At 40.6% G+C, this 25,816-nt stretch overlaps 1 protein-coding gene across 3 annotated transcripts in view; it reads right to left on the bottom strand.

Annotated features, from left to right (window-relative positions):
• Window positions 1–25,816, bottom strand: part of SFMBT1 (Scm like with four mbt domains 1) — a 155,936-nt gene that overhangs the window by 49,518 nt on the left and 80,602 nt on the right. The window lies entirely within an intron of this gene.

Here is a 25,816-nt window from a genome sequence, read left to right on the forward strand (position 1 = left end):
GCTCAAGCCTCCAAATATGAATATAAGAACTTCTAATTCCATTTTTATTAAATAAAATCGCTTTCCATCTCAACTATTGAGTAAAAATTGTCACCTCGAGTCAGAAATTCTAGACGAGGCAAAATTCAACTTCCTACAATGCATATTTAAAGACTTCTTATCAAAACAAGTGCTGAAGGCAAGTTTATCCTACATCTTAACTGCCACCACTTGTTCAAAAAAGAAGCCCTCAGCAGTTTGGGTTTGACTGTCAGATCCCCAACCTGCCTCATGTCTCCTGTGTACTCTTGAACAACTACTGTGCTGCTACCACGAGATGCATTCTGACCTGAGCTGCTCCTTATCTTCCAAAGATAGTGTCGCTGATGAGGAAGTCTTGAGTATAATCACCTGGAACTAATCTAATCTAAGTTGGTTTAGAACTGATTTGACAAGACTCACCAGCCCGGAGCAGGATCTATCACTGCCATGTGGTGATTTCCCTGTAGGTGCAGGAAAGCCCATGGTGGAACCAGGATCAGGAGCAGCTCAGCAGTCTGGTGTGTGGCTGCATGAGCTGCTCAAGTGGTGTGTCTGTCACACACTACTGGAGCTTTGGGGTGTAACAGCAAAAATGAGTGTATTTTCCCCAGCGGTGACAAATACAAGTTTACTGACACTGTTTAAATGCTAAAAGCAAAGCCAGTGATACTGAATAACTAGACAGAAACATCTGAATTATTTAGTAGACAGTGCAGAAGCACAAAACAAGCCAAAGCATGATCTGACCAAGAAAAGAACAAGGAAAAAAAAAACCCAACAGCTATTGGTTTTCTGTTGAAGAGAAGGAAGAGCTGAGTGCAGGATTATGACAGCAGCCATGGCAGAGAGGGGGCTGTGACTGCATGGCCAGGGATGGTGACAAACAGCACTGCTGCTTTTTGATTGCCAACTACTACATTGACTGAGCTGCAACAGGAGGCAACATCCCAAGACTTTTTTTCTTTTTTTTTTCTTTTTTTTCTTTTGGACAATCTTCCTGAAACACCCCTAACCCCCTAAATCTTCCTTGGCCACTATCAGGGAGGAAGGGGAGTGGAAAAGGCAAATTTCAACCACTCCTTTTAATAATCCTACAGAGAAAATCCTGACCAACTGATCATGGCTAACATTTCTTCAAAGGGAACATTTCTTCCTCATTTAACTTACAAAACTCTGTCTCCTGCAAATGACATTTTATTTATAGCAGTGGTATTTGCTGTATAACTGATTGGGGAAGGCTGTAAATGAGCATCATTGCATATATATGGAAAACAATGATAAAGCAGTCATCAAAAAGCTACAGAACATTTAAATATTCAAATAAGGCAATCTGCATAACCCCCACCTGAATTTTAATTTTGCAGAACTTATTTCATAGCTTTGTGCTGCAGATGATCTGTGCAAGTTACTTCTTTTCCACAGAAAAATGGCATCTTTCACTTTGAGAAGTGTCCACCCCAAGTGATATTAATTTTAATTCTTGGAGTGAAGGTAAAGGAGGCTTTGCCATAGGAGGACATGTTATTTTTAAAAGGTCTAAGTGCTCAAGGCAAGAAGGCAAAGGTGAAGATGCTGATGAGCCACAATAAGGTTGCAATGGCAGTGAACTGCATCGAGGCTCCTCAGCAGTCAAGCAAAACTAGGTTATAACTTGTAGCTCTCTAAAATGTGAGCTATCAAAATGGGAAGGAGAGGAAAACAGTGCTGCAGAGGAAAGGAAGGCAGACATGACAGCAAATCAGCCTTGATATTGAAGCAAGGATTTCCAAGGGAAAAAGAGGACAAACCTGTGGGGGAGCCCACAAGGAACAGGCTTGTACCAAGCAGGTAAAAAAGATGTATTCACAAGCTGGAAGGCTAAATGAATGCCTGTGAGCCTGCCCACATGGCAGCTCTGGAGCTGGGATGTTTCAGTTAAAAACCAAAACCAAAGCCAAACACAATGCTCTTGCAGAGCAACACAGTGCTGAAGTCACAACATGCAAGACCATAATGTTTGCACTTCATATAGTGGAAACACGATGGGCAAGGGAGATCAGGAGCTTTTCTTGTTCAGATCTTACTCTGAAAGCTTGAACAAGGCAGATTCTAAACAGTTTCTCTTTACAGACCATGGGCTTTTAAATACTATCCTCCACATGTGCTCACTTAGTGGTACTTGTTACTTTTTCAGTATTTTTACTGGGAGACTCACTACTGCTTTAAACACAGCATCCTTAGTGCTGCTGGGATTCACAAGTGGAAACATCAGAATATTCCTCAGACAACAAGATGACTCTTAGCACCACTCAATTCCCTGACCGCAGACACATTATATCATACATATTTAAAGAAGTATCATGCCTGAAAAAACTTAAATTTGATAAGAAAAGCCTCAGGAAGGAAAGGGTGTTAGGCTCTTTCCCATGGTACACGCAAAGCTGGGGAGAGGGGGAGCCAGAGAACAAAGAGGGAAAACGGGGGATCAGTAAAAACAATCACTGCAATGTTGCCCTAAGGAGAAACTAAGGGCAAAAGAAAGAATAAACACCTAGAAAATATCCAGTTGCTTCAGAAACAACATTTTCTTTTACAAACATGAACTAGTTGGTCCAGAGATTTCCATGAAGAAGTTGGAGACCAAGCACATCAAATGCTTTAGCAGAAGACTTGGTTATTTATTTTACTGACCTACACCACAGCAGTGTAGCAAATCTCTTTTGCATTTAAAATTCCTGCCCTTAAAGTCCCAATTACTTCAGGGATGAAGTGAATACTTTCTAAATCTAAAGGATGTAGGGGGGGGGGGAACCAAATAAAAGTTGCTTATACAGGTCTCATTCTGTCAAACTCTTTTCAAAAACCAAGATCTAACAGAAACTCTTGCTCTTCCTCATACAGTAGCTACCCCAGGTCCACATAGCATTAGAAGCTTTTCTTCCCTTCAGCCCAACAAATCCACCGCACCGTCCTCTATGATGTGAGAAAAGGCTCCAAGAACAGTGTCCCAAAGAGCTCATTCATTTTCTGCATCCATGAACTCTACAGCATTCATTGCTACAATAAACACTGTAAATATTTCTCACAGCCTCCTAAATTGCCAATGATTGCCAATGATTTTTACTGTTTTATTTTTAACTTTCCACACTGTGTCTTCACTACGTGATGGCACAAAACCCCACAAATGCTGCTACCAAGATTATTGCATTATTTAAATAACAACCAAGTTAAATTTCATTGACGTTAATTACAAGTTGGTTCATTAGAATGTCAGTTACTGTGATAAAACTCAGTTACTGTGAAGAAAAAAAAACCCCTACTGCCTGTTTCTAGCCTAGATTGGTTGCATGCATCGTGGCTTTATGCTCGCTCAGGGCAAGGCACGAGGCTAGGGACGTGCCCAGTGCCATTCATGCCTTCAGCTCTCAAGCACTCAACAAGGACGGCTTCTGAAGAGGAGAAAGGGGGAAAGAGCAGGAGAGGGAGTTTGCCTCCTAGAAACCAGCATGAGGGAGAAAAACGGAGCAAATGTACATTTTTTTAGAGCTGTCTTTTTCCCCTCCTAAATTTTATTTCAGCCCAGTACTCGCGGACAGTTCAGATTTGTGGTGTGGTGAGGGAAGTGAAAACGCGGAGCTGTCTCACATTTCCAATTCAAACCACCCCGACACAAACAGGGGGCCTGGTGTAATTGCTTTGTTCACCTCCATGCCTGGATTCAGAGAAGAAACGGTGGAAATCACACTGACCCTGGGTCTGCACCACAAAAAATCTTCCACAAGCACCGTGGCTCCATAAACAAGTGAGCAACAATGAAGAGAGCAAAAACCAAAGCGCTAACAGTTAATGTCCAAACAAGCTCTTGCCTCAACATGTGTTACGAAAACCTTTGATGTTTAAGAGAAAGAGGAGGAACCTTGAAGAAAAGGTCAGGCTTTTGTTGAGAATAACAGCTCCTCAGGGCTCAGCCTCAACATGGAACAAGGAAACCTATCTCAAAACATTTGTTTCTAGACTTCACCACTTAGATGTTTTAAAAAGACTTGTGAGCATTCTTTACGACTTGGCTGTAGTTCCACTCATAACCAAAATAAGGCTGCACTACTCCCAAGAAGGCAGTTCCACACCCACTCATTCATCCCTATCTCACACTAAACTTTCCACTGGAACAAACTCATGCACTAAAACCAGAGAGGAGACTGTGTGCCCAGGCTAAAACTCCCTTTATTTATAAGATTTATAAACAACTACTACCCCCTTCATCTTCCCGATCAGGTGCAGCACTCAATTGTAGCAGCAAAGATGAATGAAACTTCATTACTTCAGTTATTTATAACCCTGCCAGTGTCCCATCATCCTGGCTGTCATACAGCGTGCTTTGACCTGTTATCTGTTGGGGCAGCAACACCCGTTTTGCACAGTACAGTACAACAGAGCAACAGCTCCATTCTGACGGAGCCACAAGGAACGTTTAAGCACAGACCAGAAACTACAGAGCTCAGAGTAACAAAATGTTTACTTTGTACATTCACGTGAACTCCCGAAACTCCTCAAGCCGGTGTCAACTGGCAGCACCGCCTGACACAGCTGCACATCACTCAGAGACCACGTTTTTGCCGAGAGGGATGTGCAGCAGAGGCTTAACCATGAGCTTGTTGTGCAGCCACCGAGCAGTGCAGCAGACTGGCAGTGTTCTGGGGTATCCACATTTTGTAAAACTCCCCCTGCATCATCAGGAGAAGCCATGGGAAGACAGCACACACTCTGTCAACTAATCTGACTTAGGAGCTATACAGCTGCTTCCAGTAAGTTTTGAAGTGCAAAGCAGGAGATTGGATCATACTTTCAGGCTACCTGCGCTTCCAGCAACACCTGATTTCTTTAAGCAGCAGTCCCAAATAACGTTTAGGAAGCCTTGAAGCCCTCTTTCCCCTTCTAGCTGTTTGCTGTCAATGCTTTCCACCTGCCAGAATGCATGCTGAGCAACTGCTCAGTGCCACCCAGAGCTGCCTGCTCTGGGCTGTTCCACACACTCGCTCCAGAGGTGCACGTTTGTGCCGTGACCTGAAGAGAACAGCAGTGTTCTTACAGCTTGAGGAGATCCACACACCACAGCCCTCAAAAAAACCAATTCACAACCTGCATGAGGGAAGTCAGCCTTGCTAAATAAGTTAAATGTTGATATTTAACAAGCTCCACACATTCACTCATTGGATGGTTACACACACAAAGTGTGACCCGTTGTAGCTAAATTACATTTTAGTTACTGTAAGGATAAAATTCCACTGTACACTTTAACTTTTTTAATCTAAGAACTTGTGGAACTAAGACACATCCATTTATGGAATGAGTCTCCTTAAAGCTGGTTCTGATGACAGAATCATTATGCACAGATTGTGTGAAATAAGAAAGAACAGCCATTCAGAGGTTCACTAAGTTGTATCATTAAGCCATTTAACTAGGTATTAGGTAAGTTGTCCTCCATAGGCTAAAAATAATAATAATAAAACCCCACCTTGTATGAATTAGGAAAAGAGCCACGGGAAACACAAGCATTCATACAGTGACCAAAAAAAATAAAATGGGAAGTTCTATACAGATGGTGGTTACCTCTACTTCCCTGATGCCAGCAGTACTGCCCAGGCCTTGAAGGGGTCCTGTCTATGTGCATTCACAGGTACTTGATTAATTGCTCCTGACCAGTTTCCCGTTCAGTTCTGAACACAAGATGACATCACCTATGCTGATATTTAAAGTACACAATATTCAGGCATGTTATGTAAAGGAACTTAACCAACACAAAGAACATGGTTTGCACATCATTACATGGACTCTTTCCACATTACAATCTAGGGAAGAAACCCCTCTATCTAGTTGTTTGGGTGACCAGAAGATGCAGGTTTCCCAGTTAAGCTCCAGCATGACTCTCCATGGGCAAGTTAAGGGAAGGCAAGGCACGTGGTGAACTTCATCGGTTTAGTTTGCTGAGGAAGTCAACAGGCAGACTAACAGTTAATAAAATAAGCATCTATTATTGCACTAACACTGAACTTGTATACTTTAGAGAAGACTGAAGCTATTTTACTCCAGAGCAGCTGTGTTTACACTATAGCACAGTCTGGTACCTCTGAAACTCAAGTGAACTTACATCCGACAGTAACTGTGCTGGTTCCATGGGAAAAAAACCTGTTAAGAGAGAAACATACTTCGGCTTCTTGTGTCAAATGAAAATCTTTACTTTAGCAGCTGCTTTTAAAGATATCACAACTCTATTTACCATAGACCAGGAATACAAATTGAAACCCAAACATATTGAAAACAGTTGTTTCATTCATACATTTCTATATGTTTCATTGATTGATATATGAAAATTCATCTGTGCTCACCAGATCAAACTTTTCCCTTCTCCTCCAGCAAGGTACACAAATACATTTTAATCAATATGAAAGCCAGTTTACAGTTTAGACTCTGAGCTGCTGACAGTGACTCCATCAGTCACTGTCAAGAACAGAGTGCCTGTTCTCTAGGTTTCTTCAGATGAAAAAAATTATGCACATTGTCAAGATAATTCAGGGTTACTTTTTAATGATTGAGGCTCAGTGGATATCTTCCCTTCTCTTAGCACCTGCTGAACAGAATGGGAAATGACACTTTATGTAGAACTACCAAAAGCTTTGGACGTTTATTCTGCACGACGCAGTCAGCTGGACCAGATCTGGGAAGCTCACTACTCAAAAAAGGATCTATCTACTTGCTTTTACCTGAAAGCCACAGTTCATGTTACAGTGATGATGCCAGATCCATCACAAGAGCACCACCACAGAGCTAAGTCCTCAGGTGGGGAATGTCATCAGCCTTCAGGCATCATCTGTGATCCTTCTGCTCTGGCTAAGCAGAAGCACCATTTGGTAAATGACAGCCCTGGCACAGACACACTCACCAGTGCTCTGAACCTACTCTTGGCTCCTGGCACAAACAGCACCAGTTGTTCAACTTCAGAAAGTGGAACCCTTCTTCAGCCTGGCAATTTCACTCCTTGCTCAGGATAGTATAATGCCACTTTGCAGGGCTTACTTAATATTCCTTTTGGGGCAATCACTCTTTAATTTTAATTGAGGCTTACTCAATTTGCCTTTGGTTTATGGTGCTAGATCTGTTTTGGACTGGTGAACACAGATGATTTCTCCTGAGCTTAGAGTAACAGAGGCAGAACAGATTTAAAGAGCAGTAAATTCTAGATTTAGAGGTCTCCTACTGCCCAGCACATCAGGACAGACTGCTGCCTCTAGAGTGCAGCAAGAGCATGGCTGTGTGGTGGATGCAGCCAAGCTCTAGAGATGGGAACGTGACAGTCCAGCTTTCCTGCAGGGTGCTGCATCCCCAGCACCCTTCTCTAAAAGCAAGGCAATGAACCCCACAGGGTATCTACCAGTCAGTTTGTCTCCTTTGTCATGGCTTTCTTCTAACCCAGAAGACAAATAACACCAATTAGAAAGGTCCGAAAGTGCTGCATGGAAATACAGACAGAGGGATGCAATCCTACCTCCCAAGCAGGGGAAAACACAGTGAGAAAAACGAGGAAATCTGGAATTTAGAGCTGGCTTTTTTCTCAGGCTGGCTGTTTCCACTGCCTGCAGGTATGTAGGTGAAGCTGATCAAAAAAGCTTTCCCAAAAGGCCACTGCCTTCCTAGGAGGCAGCTGGGGATTAAAGAAGCTAAAGCCAAATACTGCTCAGGAGCTGAAGCTAAAGTTCAGAGCCACTCTTTATTTTCCTGCCCTCCTTGCTCCAGAGCCACGTTCACTATTGCTACCACAAACACAAACAAAGCCCAGCAAGTGGTGGCAATGCCACTGGTCAAACACCATCGACACCCGAGTGTGAGCAGCTTCCACTGCACTGATCCGCAAGCCAGAGATGCTGAAGAGCAGCCAGGTGGTGACATCCAGCACTGCCACAGAACTGCTCAGGCAACAGAGAATCTTCACATTCTTTTAACTAAAATTACTAAAAGCATAATGAATTCTGTTTTTAATTGTCACTGGACACAGACAACTCAGATCAGCTCAGCAACACTGCACGATACTGGGCACGCTCTCAATTTGAGCACATTTTCTTATAATGCAAACCCCCAAGTTAATTTTTTCATAGCTGATGCATTTACAGTAAGTTAAGACAGAGAGATCACATCATAAGCATCTATTATCAAGAATTCATAAGGACCCAAAAGGCACATAAATGACAGTGCCTTTTAGAAACATCCTCTTGATCTTAAATAGATGCCTCTCGAAACAACTCCCGCAATTCTTTTACAGTGATTCTTAGTCATAACTATAGCACAGCCTATAGTGCTTTGCTATAAAGAGATTGTGGGCAGAGGACACTCAAAATTAAGTTTCCACAATTTACAGCAGCACTGATGTTAAAGACAATAAATGCAACAGGAATAAATAAAGTAGGAGTTAAGTTAAGTGCCATGAGGGCTTATTAATTTATAATGTAACCAAATTAATCCACTATCAGTATCTAAAGAAAAACTACTGAAATCAAAAGCTCTTGGGGAGTTGTTAAGAGGAAATGAGAAATTGGTTCTTCACTGCCACTTCACTGTTTTAGCAATATGGGAATCCAGGCTCCCATTCCAGATCTTCTGTTTTAAACAGTAAAGCTGAAAATAATCTCCTACTTACCAGCATGTGCTTTTTCTTCTCTGATGCACAAAGCTAAAGACTTAGTATGGGAGTGCTGTCTGCAGACAGCAAAACAACATCTGGCAGCTTTCCGAGCATCCTGCTTGAAGTGACTCGTTACACTGCAAACTGCAAAAGTCAAACTGTCTGAGGCAGAGCTGGGGGATGCCCCAGGTACGATCCAAGTCTTCACATCAGAGTTCTACCTACTAGAGATCCAGACTATTATTGCAGATTGCTGAACCACTGTATCAGGTGTCCCAAGAGAGGACAGGTACCTACTGCTGGTTTGTATTGTACTTGTACTTCACAACAGCTTCTGCTTGTAACACGAATGGAAATGGAGAATTCAGCTCGGGTGTGCCAGGGCACATGGGACTTCTGCAACAATACCTCAAGTGATGCTGCTGTATAAACACTACTGTAATTCACAGTACCAACCTTTTACTAAAAAAGGGCAGTCTTGCAAAGAGACAATGACAAAGGTCATTTTTAAAAAGGGAAAGCTAATAGAGATTAAAGTAATTTCAAAAGCATCTCCACATAGAGAGCAGACCCCCACAACCAAAGTCAATCCATAGAGGTCACATCGTCCACAGAGTGAATGAGACACTGCAAGAGAAGCCCAGCAGCATGACATCATGGTGATGTAATTTCACACAGGAAATCAAAATTTAATCAAACTTGGAGGAATTGCAGATCTTGGGCTGGTCAAAACAATCAGATTTCAGCACAGCTTAAAGCATGTGGAACCTGTCAGCACATCTTAGAAATCCCACTGTAATTATTCATACCACACCTTCCTTATTCAAAATTTCTACATGACCTCCAGAGAGCACTTACTCCAACAGCAAGGTCTGATTGCCATCTCAGTTATTCAAATGTATTAAATGATAAACCTTAAAATGTTTACTAAATTATTAAAACATATTTATCAGCAGCTTTGCCTTAGATATCAATTAATCAAGACCTATTATCTAGCTTTTCACCTGCTCAGTGAAATACTTTTCAACTTTATACACATATGTATTGACAACATCAGAGAAATAGATAATACAAATTTAGGAGGAGAACTAGACACCATCAGAAAAACAGGAAAACTCATGGTTAGGAAGAAACTGTAATCAAGTAAAGGGAAGACAGAAATTTTGCACAGCATACAAGTTTCCGCACACTAATAATCAGTCACGGTCAGGCAGCTGAAAAGGCCACCTGACACATTTATGTGGAGAGAGCTGGATGGCTCAAGGGATTTGCAAGACATTATAAAGCTCACCTGGGAATGGGTCCACAGTTTGATCAGCACAAGTATCGTGCATGTACACTTAAGGCAGGTTAAGAATGCTCCCAGCTGCTGTAGCTGAACTGCACTGTAAGCAAGGGTGAGCAGAGATAAGGTGCAAGAGGAAACCTGCTACTAAACCAGTTTTGATAGAGAGAGAGAGAGAGAGAGAGAAAACACTGCATGTGAAGGAGCTCCAGGCTGGCAGCGTGATGGCAGCTCGAGCTGGAAAGTCAAAAGCCACTGATGTGATGTCTGTACAACAGCTCAATATGAAGCAAGGCAGGTACCATGGGGCAGGAACAACAGCACAGCCTGCCTGTGCTCCCAGCATTCCTCATCCTGGCCAGGAACAGGCTGAACTGACAGGAATAAAACTCCCTTCTGCTGTAACCAGAAGAGATAAATAGGTTTGCTGCCGTTATATACACAGAGCAATGACTGAAAAGCCATGACAGCCAAAATCAGGAATTTTTCTTAATGTTTTTCTTTTTTTTCAGTCTCTCAAGGAAAAGATTGTTATGAAAGGTCTTCAAACAACAAAGAGCAGGCAAGTAACTAAAATGGATCATTACATTTTGTGTATTACATGCATATTAAACCATGGCCACTCCACTCCAGGCTTTCTCACTCTGGCAGCCTATTATTTCTGGGACATACTGTTATCTCTAGTCCTTCCATGCACTGCTACCTCCCCTTCCTCTGATCAAGATTCAAACTCTTTCTTCCAGGCACTGTAGGCACTGTAACACTCTTCATCTTTTGCCCCAAAGCAGACTGATAGCATGAATGAGCAAACACGAACTCTCTACTTTCCTCATGTCACTTCGTATAATTTTTAAGGGTTCCCTGTACTTGGGTAGATACAATCTGGTTTCTATTCTAACACAATATTCCATTTCACTTTTCAAAGCCTGATAGGCAACCCACAAAAACCCAGAAGGCACATTACACCTTTTATCTGCTGCAACTCTAGACTAATGTTACTGCAAACCTTGCATTATTTTCATGACAGGACAAATGGTTTCAGCCTTTTTATTTATTTAAAGTCTGCAAAGGCTTTGTCATTCTGCAGGTGAGATGGTGTTAAGAGGAGATAGAGGTAAATCAGCAAAGGCTTGATTTTTCAATGTTAAATTTTATCTCTCTAGCAAGATTATAGTGTCTACGTTGATGAGAAGAGTTTTAGTCTAAGCTCACTCTGCTTTACAAATAACAGTTAAATAGATAACAGAAAATTAGCAGAAAACATTAGTTATGCCTGCAGCTTCCTACAGAAGACTGTCAAAAGTATCTTTTTAGGCTTAAAACAATTTATAAAACTGATTATTGTGATAAAATCAGGCAAAGGAGCAGCAACACATGAAGCCTTACTGGCTGATGGAAGACAACAACAATACAGAGAAGTTTAAATAAAGTTCAAGTTAAAATAATCCTGCTAGAAGCTCTTAGGTTACACTTGATTGGTTATTGAAGGGCACAGGATAACAAGTCATAAGGATCAACTTTGTATTAGCATATTTGCAGCAGAGTTAAGGCTATGCCTCTGCAGTGTATAATTTATATTTTTAAAATTTTCCAAATCACACGTCATCCTTCCTCAAGTTTTTCAGGCAGATGAACTAAAATGAAGTTCACTTTCCACTGAATAACTTCCACTTGCTTCCCTGAAGCAAACATTAGACAGCAGAGAAAGAGAAATATCATCTATGTTTGGGGACTCTGCATAACTTCATATTAGTAGTGTTGGAAATCATTTAGTCTGTTGGCAGGGAAAATTATTTATGACCAAGTCAGTAAAGGGAACCATCTCAAATGTGCATCTACAGCCTGCAAACACATATGTGCATGTCTTGTTACAGAGAGAACCCAAGGAGCAAGAGAACAACACAAAACAACTGCTGAAAGCAAGTGCTGGCAGAAGTGCATCCCCAGCACTGCAGTGGCAATAATAATCAGGCTTCAGAGTTAACAACCCACTGTCAAAACTGAGAAGACAAACATGTAAGAAAGGTATGACAGTGTTGGTGAGTTAAGTTTTATTATGAAAATAATAAACCAATAATAAGACCCAACTCTTATGAAAGTGGGAATGGTAAAAATGGCAAATTCCTGTTGTTGGGGAACTGAGAGTCACCTGTGGGCGTGTATGACTGCCTTGTATTTAATCTGTTCTGTGGGTCATTCTTTACACTTTGGCACCTACAGCAGGTGACAACTGTTGAGCCCTGTAACTTTTTGTATAAGGAAGCATCAGAAACATCTAGAATATATTTGTACAATATGACAGTACACTATAGCAACTATTACAATAATCCCCAAAGATTTTCAACATTTGGATTACATGAGACTTTCTAAAAGCTTGGGGAAAGTATTTTTAAAAGTCTCTACCTTTCCTCTGATGTGGTTTTCTACCAGTACTCAAACTTCTCCCTAAGATATTTCATGAAATGCATTAAAGTCACTGTTACAGTCTCCAAGTCCCAAACATCTGCACTGCAGTTCCACCATTAATTCAGTCCATCCCAAAAGCGGGGTTAGCCACCATAAAGACCTTCCCCCCAATCCCAGCTCCATTCCCAGCAACACCATCCCACTGCCAACAGCTAATTACCAAACCCATCACAGATGAGGTTCCTCAAAGGACTACAGCCACTTAAAGGCATTTAAAAGCTGCTGTGAAACTTTCAATGCAAGACATGTTTGGGAAAGGCCGGTTTCAAATCGAAGCCCAGGACTTCTGTCTGACACAGCTGCCAGGAAACGTGTCCTCAGGGAAGGATCAGAGTCACACAGTGTCTCAATTCATTCAAAAATACTATAAGCATGTTTAGGTTCCTCCATTTCTATCTCACAGAACATCAGGAGAAAACAAACAAACTCATCTCTTGCAGGAACGGGTTTTCCAGTGACTTTCTCTGAAAGGATTGTGCCTTTTTTATAGATTCAAAAATGCAAATGCACTGGTTGCAACCTGATTTCAGGAACCTGTTCATCTGAGCAGTGTGATTACACACTTGCTCTCTCTGGCTGAAAAGCACAGCTGCTTTTAGTTTCTGATTGCGTATCTTTTAATTATTAGTTTTATCAAAGGAGCTAAACTGATGGCACAAGCTATTTTTACAAAAGGAGACAAACAGGACATAAGGTACACCAGGTAAAAGATGAATCGAGGAAAGGATGTTTTTTGACTAAGGAACCTCATTACAAACTTACATTGCTTGTTTTTTCCTTACACGAAGTTTACTCAATACAAGGAGCAATTTTGCTATAAACTTTGAACACGATATTTAAGCAGAGAACAAGATATGCATATCAACTGCTGCAAGAAATGGATACTTTCTTTAGCATAGTTCAAAATATTTCCTTCGCAGAGAAATTTTTTGCACAAAATAATTCATGAAATAATGGTACTAATATTTTATCAAGCTATCAGTCTATAGTATTAAACAATCCAAGGAAATTGTAGTACTTAACTCCAGAGTACTGGGAAAGAGATGAGTTTTTGAACGGTATTAAGGGCATGAGAGAAGAGCATTCAAAAAACATTCTGAAACCTCTTGACTGTGAAGTTCATGTTCAATCCTGATCTTTATACTCATCTTCATTTTTCTTTTGCCAGCTCCCTCCCACCTTTCTTTCCTCACAGCTTCTCCCTCTCCATCAAATCAGACATCATCCGTGCTGGTGGAATCAAACCCCCTGCAGTTCCTGAAGGAACGAGGTCCGAAAGAGGGACAGCCTGGCAGCTTCAATTACTCCTGTACCCCTCCAGGTGCTCATTTCCAACCCAGCTGCGGGAGCGGGTCAGCCTGGGCAAGTACTGCTTCACCCTGCTAGACAGCATCAGAATATTTCTACCATAAAAGCCAGTCCCGATAAGGAAACGTCTCTAACTCCAGCCAGGGAATGCTTCACTACCAAGAAGATCGCTGGTCTAACCCAACTCTCGTCATTAGCATAAGACTAAGCCGCTAATTAGCAGCGCAGAGCAGTTGTGTATTTACTAACACACCGCATTAGCACTTAGCACAAAGCTCTGAAGAGGTTTTTCAAGTTCCCAGACTAATGTGGACCTCAGGCCGTACATCCTATCAAAGGTTTAGGCTTCAATGAGAGTTGGACTCCAAATGCTTTGAGAATCCAAACCTAAACTACTCAACTTCGGGAATCAACCGCTGGATTAGATGGAACAGGAAAGAACAAGCTGTCCCTGCGCTGCCTTTGGTTCCTCCTGCTGACTGAAGCACTCGGTCTGACAGGACAACTGCCATTAGCGTGAGAAAAAAGGAGAAGCAGCACTCATTTTCAGCCCTTTTTTTTTTTTTTTTTTTAAGAAAGATTAGCAAGCAGTGAAGGAAAACTCTCCACCAAGCTGCCTTAAGTGGAATGCTTGTGTGAAATCACACTGCCAGTTACAGACGTCATCCTTTCTGCATCCTCTCAAAAGTGTTTCCCCTAGGAAACTAAATCAATAATCTTAAGCAATAGCAACTGCACACACAAAGCAGACTGCTTTAAGTATAACATGAAAAAGCACTGCTCATGTTGTTTTTAGGATTATGTGTTTTAATTACACCCCTTCACCCTCCTTCTTGCTTTGTAATTGAATTTTCTTTTATCTTTAGAAGGCTAACTTTATTCATAAGAGGCTGTGGATGGCAGAGTTCAATCCTTTCACTGTAGAGTCCTGAGGTCTCCCACTGCTTTCTGAGATTTCATTCACATTTTGTTTTTAAAAGGGTTCCAGTTCAGATTAGCAAATGTGTTTTTAATGGAAATAAATGCATATCTAAAGGAGGGGCACTGTAAGGATAACAACAAAAAAAAAAATAATTCCTTTTTTATCTGAAGGGAACCCAGAAATATCAATGTCCAAAGCTCCATCACAAAGGGCTTAGAAGAAGTCTGTTCAACCAGTAGGTATTTACAGGACACACTATTCTATTTGAAATTACTGATCTGGGTACCATAACATGTTTTTCGTTCTACCTCTGAGATCCAACAAATCTCACGAAGACAAGCTGGCTTCAGTACACTGCCATTGTGTCAGCAATGCACTCTTCCTGACTGTCTGATGCCCTGACACTTAACTTCTCCCACGTGAAAAGAAAATCCTTTTCCAGCTATCATTACTGACTGAGCAGAACTTGGCCACTATTTCAGTTCCACTGCCAGCACATCTCAATATTATGTCCAAGCAGAAATAACAAGAGGCTGAAAGCACAGAAATATAGTTACTTTTCACCTTACAGACTGAATTACTTCATACCCTTCAGGTACTAAAGCAGTACCCAAGCCTTTCAAGTGAAGTAAGCAAAATTTCATAACAGGCTGAGAAAACATTTCTGAGTAACAAGGCTTTAAATGTGGCATTTTAAGTCTAGAAAACTGAGAAAAACATACACACTAGGCTGGCTTTAATGCCAGTATAGGTCTTACTGGATAGATTAATTCCGAGAGACTTCAGGCATCAACACAAATAATCTTCATAAGTCCCCGCATGTGATCTTGGAACATCTTCAACCAAACGTGATCTTCAAACCTTCTGACGGGGAGCCAAAGTCACCTATTTTCACTCACGAGCTGTTTCTGCATTATCCACTGAAATGCTGTTTTAACCTGCTAAAGCTCCCTTTGAATCACTGCTAAGAATCTACCTCTCTTTGCATGTAGAAACTGTGGTGGCAAAACACAGCCCTCCCCTGCATCTTCTCCTAAATGGAATTACAGTATTATGAGCGGTGCTAAATCATGGCATTCCCTCTCTCCAGGCAATGCCACCAAAATACAGCCTTGCCTTTTGTTATTGCTCATTAGCTGACATGCTTCCTTCTTGTTCCTCCTTTTAAGAAGTACTGAAAGCTTAAAAAAAGAGGGAAAAAAAAGGAATAAGAAAGACAACAGCTTTCAACGACACAAATTTCAAATCACAAGAATGTTAACAGGCCTAAAGGCCTAAGAATAGCTACAGCACAGGGTTTTAGTGAAGAGCTCACAGTAAGTGATGATGTTCTTATTACCCCAACATCAGGAATGGCAAAATTACAAGAAAATCTGTTCTCATTTTAAGATTTTTTCTGCATGTCTGTTCATACAGAGAGAAAAACAAGACTTGAGCCTAAGGGCTCAAAAGACAGAGTGCAACTGAAAAAGATTCCTCTATTTTTAGGAGTACAATTTCAAAGCTTGATCCTGACAACGCTGGAACATTTACACTGCCATAAAAAGTGTTTTCAAATTCATACTTTTTCTTCTCCCATTGAATTATTTTTGCAGTTCTATCCCTGCAAGGTTCAGTGTGTATTTTTTCAGGCATCTCTGTGCTGGCACATACAACCTCGTTTCTGTTATTAACATGCAAATATAAAAGAGAGATAATACTCTTCTATTCAAGTTCCACTTCAACTTTTGCATCAATACTTGTGATTATTAAATCAGAATTTTAATTCTGTAGCGGGATGTAATAAAAGCAGTGCCTCAGAAAAATCAAAGCATATCTTTGGCCTGAAAACATTACCTTAAGAAGTTATTTTATGAAGTCTCCTGGATTTTCTTCCCCTGTGTCAATACTCTGCACCAAACTGTAGGCCTAAGGAAGCTCTTTAGAGCCAGACCCACTAGAAATATCTGTATGTATTATAATCACGTGCTTCCGCTGTGACATTCAATTTTAAATATACTCTTGATTAAGTGGAAAAGAAAACCGTTTGCCTGGCTGTGTTTAAAAAACATCTCTGCTGACAGCCCCAGTCTGTTTTGATTTGCTCCCTATAGATATGGAGTTGGTAGGAAACACTAAGTGGCAAGAGCAGCGCTGGATGTAAATGACACCATCTCACACTTAAGTGCTGCCCTCAGCTGCAACCGGAAATTGCAGACAAGCATTGCCATGATCACTCCTGGAGTAACAAGAATGTAAAAACATGAATTATCAGACCTCTATGCAAAGCAAGAACATAAACTGAGTGAAGAAGAGGCCCAGAAAAAGTAGTCCCTAAAAGCTTTCCAGAGCTGAGGTCAACGCCTCTGCAACATCTTAACTTTAATTCCGGTAAGGTACTTTGTTGGCATTTATGGTTACAAAAATGATCTTCTAAACACAAAAGATTAAAAGCTTGTTCTCCCGTACCAGGGCTGGACACATCCAGGAGAAGGGAATGGCCACAAATTGAAGAGAAAACTGCTGAGAGACAGAGAAATAATGAATGGATTTTTCTAAAGGGCCGATTTAAAAACACTCATTAACAGCAAAACGAAATCACTTTTCTGGCTTCTTGATTCAACAATCTCCAACAGACTTATTACCTTATACCAAAGTAAATCATGTGGAATATAGATCCTTTGGATTGTGGTATATTCCCATGTAATATCAATTAAATACAAAATCCATGTTTTCCCACGCACATCACACGGGTGTCAGGCACAGGGCACAGGCCCCGTACAAGGAGACCGAGATGGTCTTGTTCATCTAGACCAGGAATGTTCATTTTGCCATTTTCCAAACTGAAGCACCCAGTGATCTACTCACACCATAGCACTTGGTGGCTGTGGGGAAGCCTGGAATACGTATCTGAACTAACAGCATTTTAAAAGCTTCACAACCAGGGAACTTCGGAATAAATGTTGAAAACACCAGTGTTAAATTCCATACCACACATTGCACAGCAGATCTAGTCAAAGATAACTTCATTTAATGAAGTTTCATCATTTAGTGAAGTTAATTCATCAACTACTTTATCAAGAAGTAAGTGTTTTACAAAGCATATGATACTGTCTGAGCATTAAGGCCAAAACCAAGTTTAATGGTCACCTCTGGTGAGAGGGCACTCTCATCCACTGAGACTTGAAATATTTTGGAGCATTTTCTGGAAGATCATCTCATCCTTAAAAGGCTGATTTAAAGACAGGAAGGAATGAAAGAAAGAAGAAGTATTTTTTTCACAATACAAGGAGAACTAACGAGTCCATACTGTGTCCTGCTTTTCGAGAGAAGCACACAAACATGAAACGAGTACAAGTTTTAAGACAACACAAAACTATTTAAGAGATAAGAAATAAATGCCGTGTGCTAAGAACTGCAGAAGGATAATAGCAGATGAAATTAAAAGCAGGATAAAAAGACATAAAGAAATAACCTCACCTATACAATGAGATCTTAATTAGCTACTGCAACTCGGAATTTTGAAACTGTTACAACTAATTCTCTTGGAACACCAATTCCATACTCATTAAGAACCCCAAGGAATGGAGAAGAAAACAACAAACACCGTGCTACAATTCTAGAAATTCAGAGCCCCTTGAGACATCCTGTAGTGCTGGTGTCAAACAGCCGTGGCAAGACTAGGAGATGCACAAAAAAGGTAACAAAGAACATCAGAGGCTTGAAATACTTCTGTACTAACAGAGGTGGATGTCTAATTCAGTTTTACAGCAAAGTTAAGAAATACCCCCAACCAGAAAGAGCAGCCCTGCCCACTCCAGCATTGCACACACACAAGCTGTAGATTGGCTTCAGCACCTTCTGTACAACAAAAGAGATTCCTTCTTTAGCTCAACGGTGCCACTATGGAAGAGAACAAGAGATGTGCACAATCAAAACTAGTACGAAAAAGAAGAATATGGAAAGGTTATTCACTGTTTCTCCTATCACAAGGAACCAGAAAACACAAACTGAGCACCTTTTCACATGGCACATAATAAACTGCAGACTCATAACCACGGGAAGTTGTGGACTCAGGAAGGATCAGACAAACGGCAGAGAACAGGTCAAGTCACCGGTTCCTACGCAGCCGAAGGACCGTGCTCCACTTCGCTGATTCTTAGCCTCATTTCAAAAGATTTCTGAGGTGAGGCACAGCACTAGGTGTCCTACTGATCGGACACATTGTGACAATTTTTACACTCCTCACAACTTTAGACAGATCTGAAGCCACTCTTCTTCCAGCAACACAGAGAAACTTCCCAGCCCCCTCCACCGGCCATCGCACTGGTCTTTTTCTTCCAAATCTCAGGGCTAAGGCAGAATCTCAGAAGGAGTAAGTTTATACCCTGAAGTGGATTTTGCCGTGCTGTTTGCCAGATGCAAGTTTTTGCACTGCAGTAAGGCAGATCTCTCTCCCTTCTGGGCAGATAATAAAGAAATCGTACACTCTCAGTCTTTGAAATCCAAAAGCCACTGCTTGATTCAGAGACTCCTCCAGCCTGACCACTGCAACCACTGTGACCCAGCCTTCTCTTCACAAACATCAATGCTGCTATTCTTCTATAAAGATGCCTTCATTAATTGATAGGCAGTTGTTATTTTGTTCTGTAATATTATCTACACTCACAGCTGCATGTAAGAACGATCAAGACTAACGAAGCATATTTTGATGTCATTATCTACGCAAAAGGAAAGCACTTACATAAATTGATTTAAACAAAAGCTTGTTAAACTACGTTATATTGCAATTTCTCAATAACCTAAAAATAGTTCCCAGTAAGATTCAACCACTGTTTGGAAACAAAGGACAAGTGCAAAAGATCAAACTTGAATATTGAAACAAAAAACTTGGTTTTACTATAAAAAGATAATGTCTGTACTTCTTATTGGATAATCATAAGAATTATAATTTATGTCGAGTTGCTTTTAGATGGAAATTGGACTTCAACTACAAATAAAAACTGCATTTCATTTTACTTAGGTAATTAATATTCTTACCTTAAAAGCATATACAGAGAAGACAGAAACAAAGAAAACAATATTTTGGTTTTCAACAAGTAAGAATATAGAGTTAAACCAAGAAACATTAACTTCAGTTTGAAAAGTTGGGGTTTTTATTGTCATCTTGTCCTTCCAGCTGTTATGCTCCTCTTATTTTTGTACAAAGGCTGGAAAAAGAGGCAATCTTCCCTGATTCTTCAGTTTCCAGTCATTATCTCTTTCTTACATAAGATGAACTGGCAAAAAAACCCCAAACCAAGCAAATCAACTGTTGGGACACACTCCCTCTACACTTGCAGCAAGGCTACAATTATCTAGGACTGGCTTATTATCACAATAAACTGGACTCATGTGCTTCGACAAAGCCACTTCCCCAAATACGCTGGTTTTAATTAAGAGGAGTGACAAATTACATGTTTAAATTTGCTAAGGAACAAATTCAAAATGTAAGAGTTGACCCCAACAGCAAGGGGAATTCAAAATTCAATTCCTCTTCCCTGCCCAATATCTATTAAAAAAGTTGAACAAATAACTTAGGACATAAAATAATCATTTGAAAAAGCAGACTTTTGCTCTTGGCCGCTGGACTAAAAAGCCTTCCAGCTAAATTGATTAAGTCTTGTTTTGCAAATAAAAGAGAAAAAACTTCTTTGGAAGAGGGGAAGATTTTCCTATGCCTGTGCCCATGGACACATTCATTTAAAAGGAGTTGATTAACTCGGTTCAATTGGCCAATTAGTGCTCTATATGTAACACTTCTGACTGATCCTGCGCTTGCATTATTTCTTAGGGCCATTAGTTTAACCCTCATGGTAACACTTTAGAGAGCAATGAACAGAGTTAATCCTGGAAGGAATCACTGCCTTCTTTAATAATTTCTTTTTTTAGGATGTGTGTTCTGCGAGTTCTGCTGGCCCAAGTGCAAGAAAGCATCCCATGTTCTCCCCCTGCCTGCCTGCTCGGCATTCCCTACTTGGACATTCCTTTAAGAATCTAATGACAGATCTTGGAATTTACTTGAAAACACCACTAAAACAATTCAGTACTTAATACATGAATAGGGGCATATTTGGAACTCCACATTAGGGAAAAATAAATATTAATAATATGAGAGTGACATACACCTGTCGGGCTTCTCTAGCATTTCTCCTGCTTCAAAACAGCACAGCTTCTACTGCACCGTGTCCTCATTGTCAGAGCAAAGTTACTGGGCACTGAGGCCAACATTGGCCTCCTTTCAAGAAAAGATGCTTTGACAAGAAAGAGATTTACAAAAACCCATCCTAGTTTCAGGCAAGACTTTACAGTATAATGGAGTTTCACAGTCCTTAGATTTAAAAACCTTTTTATTTTTTTATTATTTCAAGACAAATAACTTTCTTTTTTTAAGCCAGAGGCCACGGCTCCCCATGCAGAGAGCAAAGTGCACGTGCTCCAGCTGCAAACGTGTACATTACGACAGCTCCTGGGGAGGTAGGGACTTCTAAATGCATTTCCTACAGTCAAGCAACAAAATGAAAAAAATATACCAAATAAAAAAAAAATGTAGATTTTTATATATTTTCCCAGGTCAAGAGATGAAGAAAGAGATAAGAAATGCCAGGGCAGCACTGACTCCAGCATGGAGAGGGGAGACACCCACAGAACTCAGAGCCATTTGTAATAAATGTGCACCCAGCATGGGAGGGGAAGTGCCTTCACTTCCTGGCTTGATTGGTTTCTTCTGGAAACAATGACAAATCTGAAGGTGCTATTTATGGCTTTCTGTCACCCATCCCCAGAAGAAATAGTGACTACAGCCTCTAAATACATCAAGCTGGAGTTCATCTTCCCCAAACCACTTGATCTCTACTTCAGTATCACTGCTCCAGTCCCCTACATCCTTGAAAAAGATTAAGTGACAAACAGCAAAACCCTGCAGGGTTCCCCACCACCATCATTACTTTCAACCAATGACCCAATTCTGCAAGACAGAGCATCTCCTGAGATATGCTGAGAGCCCTCAACTCCAATCAGCCAAAATGGGAGAGGTCACTCAGCTCTGTACAGTTTACTCTTAGAGAGAAAAAATAATCCAAGATGCATCTTTTTTCTCACTCATCAGTTCTCTCAGAGAATCTCAAGGCTGGTTTAATGGCTGCATCATTTTTAGATAACATCACATTCCACTAATCTCCTTCCCAACTCATCTGTTTGAAGAAAGAGATCATCTCTATAGTGAACAAGAGTGTCCTCAAGTGTAACAGCAAATAAACCAGTGTAAATGAAGTGCCATAGCAATATAAACAATGACCCTGAAAACCAGCAAGGTGCTGCTCAGGGTGACTCTAGGGACAATAATCACATTTTAAATGTCCACATCCACTGAACAAATTGCTCAGATTACCTCTGTAGCTAGAAACTCACCTGCACTGTAGGTGAGCATCTGCAACCTGTCCCTGTGCCAAGTCCCAGTAGGTGAAAAAACCCAAAACGAAACACATATGGCTCCCACATACTTTAAGTGAAGGTAAAACTCCTATTTGTTCATTATTTAGAAGAAGTAATCTGTGCAGCAACTTGTGTCACTTAAGGCTGCTCTGTGCTATCAAAAAAAAAGGCCGGCTTGAAAGAGCCGAAACCCCAGTTCTAGAGTCAGGCATCCACAGGAGAGGTGGTTATTCTACTTCAAACCCCACTGAAGCCCTCTTTACTTCAGGTTCTAACATTGTTGCTTACCTGGTTTTCTTAGGAAACAAGGCTCATTGAATTAATTTGGAATGTCTGCATGTACCCATTTTTTGCCTATCCTCTCGTGACTCTTCCTCAAACCCCATCAACAAAACATGACCGAGGGCAGGGGTCTCAATGACACTCAGATCCTACAAGTGTTGGAATAGGATACTTATTTTCACAGGGAAAATAAATCTGAACATCACTGCCTCCACTGAAAGATGAACAAAGACATTGCAGAGAATCCAGAAGAGGTAAGGAAGGAAAAAGAGGAGGGGGAGGTAGAGGAAGAAAGAGACCTTGGGACCTGGGTTTCCTTATTTCTGCAGCTCACAGGCCTTCCTTATTTGCACAGTTCCCAGCAAAATGCTCCTCAGTGGTGTCTGGGGGTGATAATCCAACACTTCCAAAACAAACAAAGCAGAAGGTGCCCCGAAGACTTATTGCTTTCCAGCTTCAAAGGTTTTTTAAGCATTTACGTAGGACTTGGTAACTACCGTGCAGCTTTACATTAGTTAAAATTCACTCATTTCCCAGAGATGTGGAGAGTTACCTGGAGAGTCCCAACTGATATGCAGAATATCTTCCAGCCTAAGCTCACACCCTTCTTTTCACAGGGGGACATTTAAAATATTCAAACATGTAATTCCCCTAAGAGATGCCCTATTAAGAATGCAGAGTAGAATTCATGCTGTAATACTTTAATTCTACAGACCAGCCTTTGCTAATAACACTTAAAAAATACAGTCTCACCCATAAGATAGTGGCAAAAGTGTAATTATAACTATGATGATAATAATAATTATTACTATTACTGTAATTATTGTCATTATTATTATTATTATTATTATTCTCCTATTATCACCACCAATCCACAAAGGTTGTTAGCAAAGTACAGGAAAAGGGTGGAAAAATCGACATGGATACAGAGTGAACACAAAACATGTGTCTTACATGTGCCACATCTAACTTAAATATATATATATATATATTCTGTACCCTTAAAACCAAAACTATTTTAAAATCAAATGAGAACTAATTAACATCTCAGTGCTTCTTTCATAGGCTTTATCAATATAAAGAAAACCAAGCAGTGGAAATAATTATACATTAAAGTTATTAAAATGTGTAATTACATAAAAAATATCATTACACAGATATCATGGCTTTAAAAATCGTAAGATATTTGTATAAAATTAAGATAAAAATTTACGCTAATTTTCAACTTTTGCTGAACTTGGAGAATGCAAACTCCTAAATCTCCCCTTCAGGATCTTCCACAGTGACACAATGTTTGCATACAGGACAACTTCAACAAGCATTTGAATCAAAACAAAACTAACAAATCAACACCCTCCCCCTTATGTTATCCCTTGACTTTTCAAGTAAGTAAGTAATCTTGAAAGGGAAAAAAATAAACAACCTAAAAGCTTTAAGCAACACCCACGTCAAGTTTAAACCTATGACCTAAAATCTGACAGCCACTTCCCAAGTGCAGAAGGAAAGCAGTACAAAGTCAAGTCCACCACCAGCAGCAACACTGATGCTCAAAGCTACCCAAAGCAAGATGATACACAAAAATCTGCTACTCATCCTGCAAGATGAGTCAGATGAGCAAAAGAAAAATGTTACAGCTCCAGAAAACATTTGTAACTTACACAGGCTACACTGTTTTATGTCAATGACCAATCTACCAAACACAGAGATGCACATCTAAAAGGGCAAGAAACCAAATCGGAACACTGTTCTGCAGCATTAAGGCTGCCATATTATTATAGGAACAATGCATGTGATGCAAGCCCTGTGTTTTTAGGCACTGGAAGCTCCCTCCCCAAAATGTCCCTCACTAAACACCTCCCAGGTTTAAATTTCTCATGCACTTAAAGGACACTTCAGTGAATTTACCATGAGTCATTTCACTGTCAGCGTGTTGGTGTAATTAAGTTGCCACGTGTCTCAAGTGCATCAGTTGTAGGACAATTACTTAAGTCAAGCCAGTGCAAAATGACTGTATTGATGTCTGCATCACTGCTTGATGACAGTGCCATGGCCAAACTTAGTAAGTGGAAGCACAGCAATGATGTTAAAGAGATTTCCAAATACAGTGGATTCAAAAAGCAAGCAAGATAGGAAGACTAAGGTCTACAGCTGTCACTGGTCTGCCATGAAACAACAAAAAACCCCTTGCAAAGTGTTACCAAAACATATTATGACAAATGTCTTTTTCTTGCAATACTCATTAACATCTTCCCCATGAGACAGTGAAAGGGTTCCTAGAATATAAAGATTACACCATGCAAACTCTATCAGTCATTAACATGTCAGCTTACACTTAATCCACTTTTTCCACACAGCAATTGCTTAGGAGGTTTGCCAGGTTTAAGAATCAGATAAGAAAACTCAATACTAGCAAATTAATAGTAGAGAGGAAAAAAGGGCAAAGGAAAACCCATACAGATCAATAATCACAAAGATCTGCCACTGTTTCTCTGCTCTCTATCTTGCACTGTTGTCTCCTGTGGAGAACATGTGCATGTAACAGGATACTGAAGTCTTCAGTGTAACTGCCCAGCACAGACACACCAAACACTGGCAAAGCCATTCTCCCAACACTTCCACGCTACCTCTTAGCTGTGAGTCATAAAAAAAGGTAGTGGGCTCTATCAGTTTTATTTGGTTATCTGTCTTGTCGAGAAGAATCTTCCTGTTTTGACACCAACACAGGCTCTGTGAAGAACTAGATTTCATTCTTGTCTCTCAATCACAGCAACAATTCACAAACCAAACGCAAAAGAGGAAGTGGCTGAATTGAAGGCAGGAAGCCCACTAAGTCTTGTCCCTAGAGATGATCTTTTAGATAGATAGATGCTTTTTTGCTCTTTTTTCTTAATTGTAAAATCCATGTCAGTAGCAGCTCCCACACAGGAAACCCATGTTTTCAGTTAATTGATCTATTTTCGTCTTGACATTGATTTACTTTGCCCCAACAGTTGGCTATTTTCAAACAGTAATCACACGCCGTAGCTACATCAGGAATCCATCCTGCCGGGTGCTGTAGACGCTACAAGTTACAGCTCCTGCTCCTGTGGGAACGAGACTATTTGCCATTAACAACTTTTTCACTTACAAATCAGATGCTTCTGACTAGGTCACATACATTGTAAACAACTAAGTAAGTCGCAACAACGATGTTTCTAAAGTTACAAGGTGGATTACCTTTTTCTCCGGCATGAGTTCTGCACGGTGCACCTTCCATTCCGCCTTAGGGAAGTGTTCGCTATGGTAACCTCCTGGGCTACTGACAGCAGCCAGCTCCCATGAAGGAAGGAAGGAACAGCAAAGAAACAGCAAGGTAGGCCTTTTCTTTTGCTGTAAAACCTCTCCCACCAGAATTCTGGCGTCAGAGTGGGTAAAACTGTCAGACATG

Source organism: Pipra filicauda, unplaced genomic scaffold, assembly GCF_003945595.2.
Source record: "Pipra filicauda isolate LSUMZ 115617 unplaced genomic scaffold, ASM394559v2 scaffold103_size3290846_pilon, whole genome shotgun sequence".
NCBI classification, from domain to species: Eukaryota; Metazoa; Chordata; class Aves; order Passeriformes; family Pipridae; genus Pipra; species Pipra filicauda.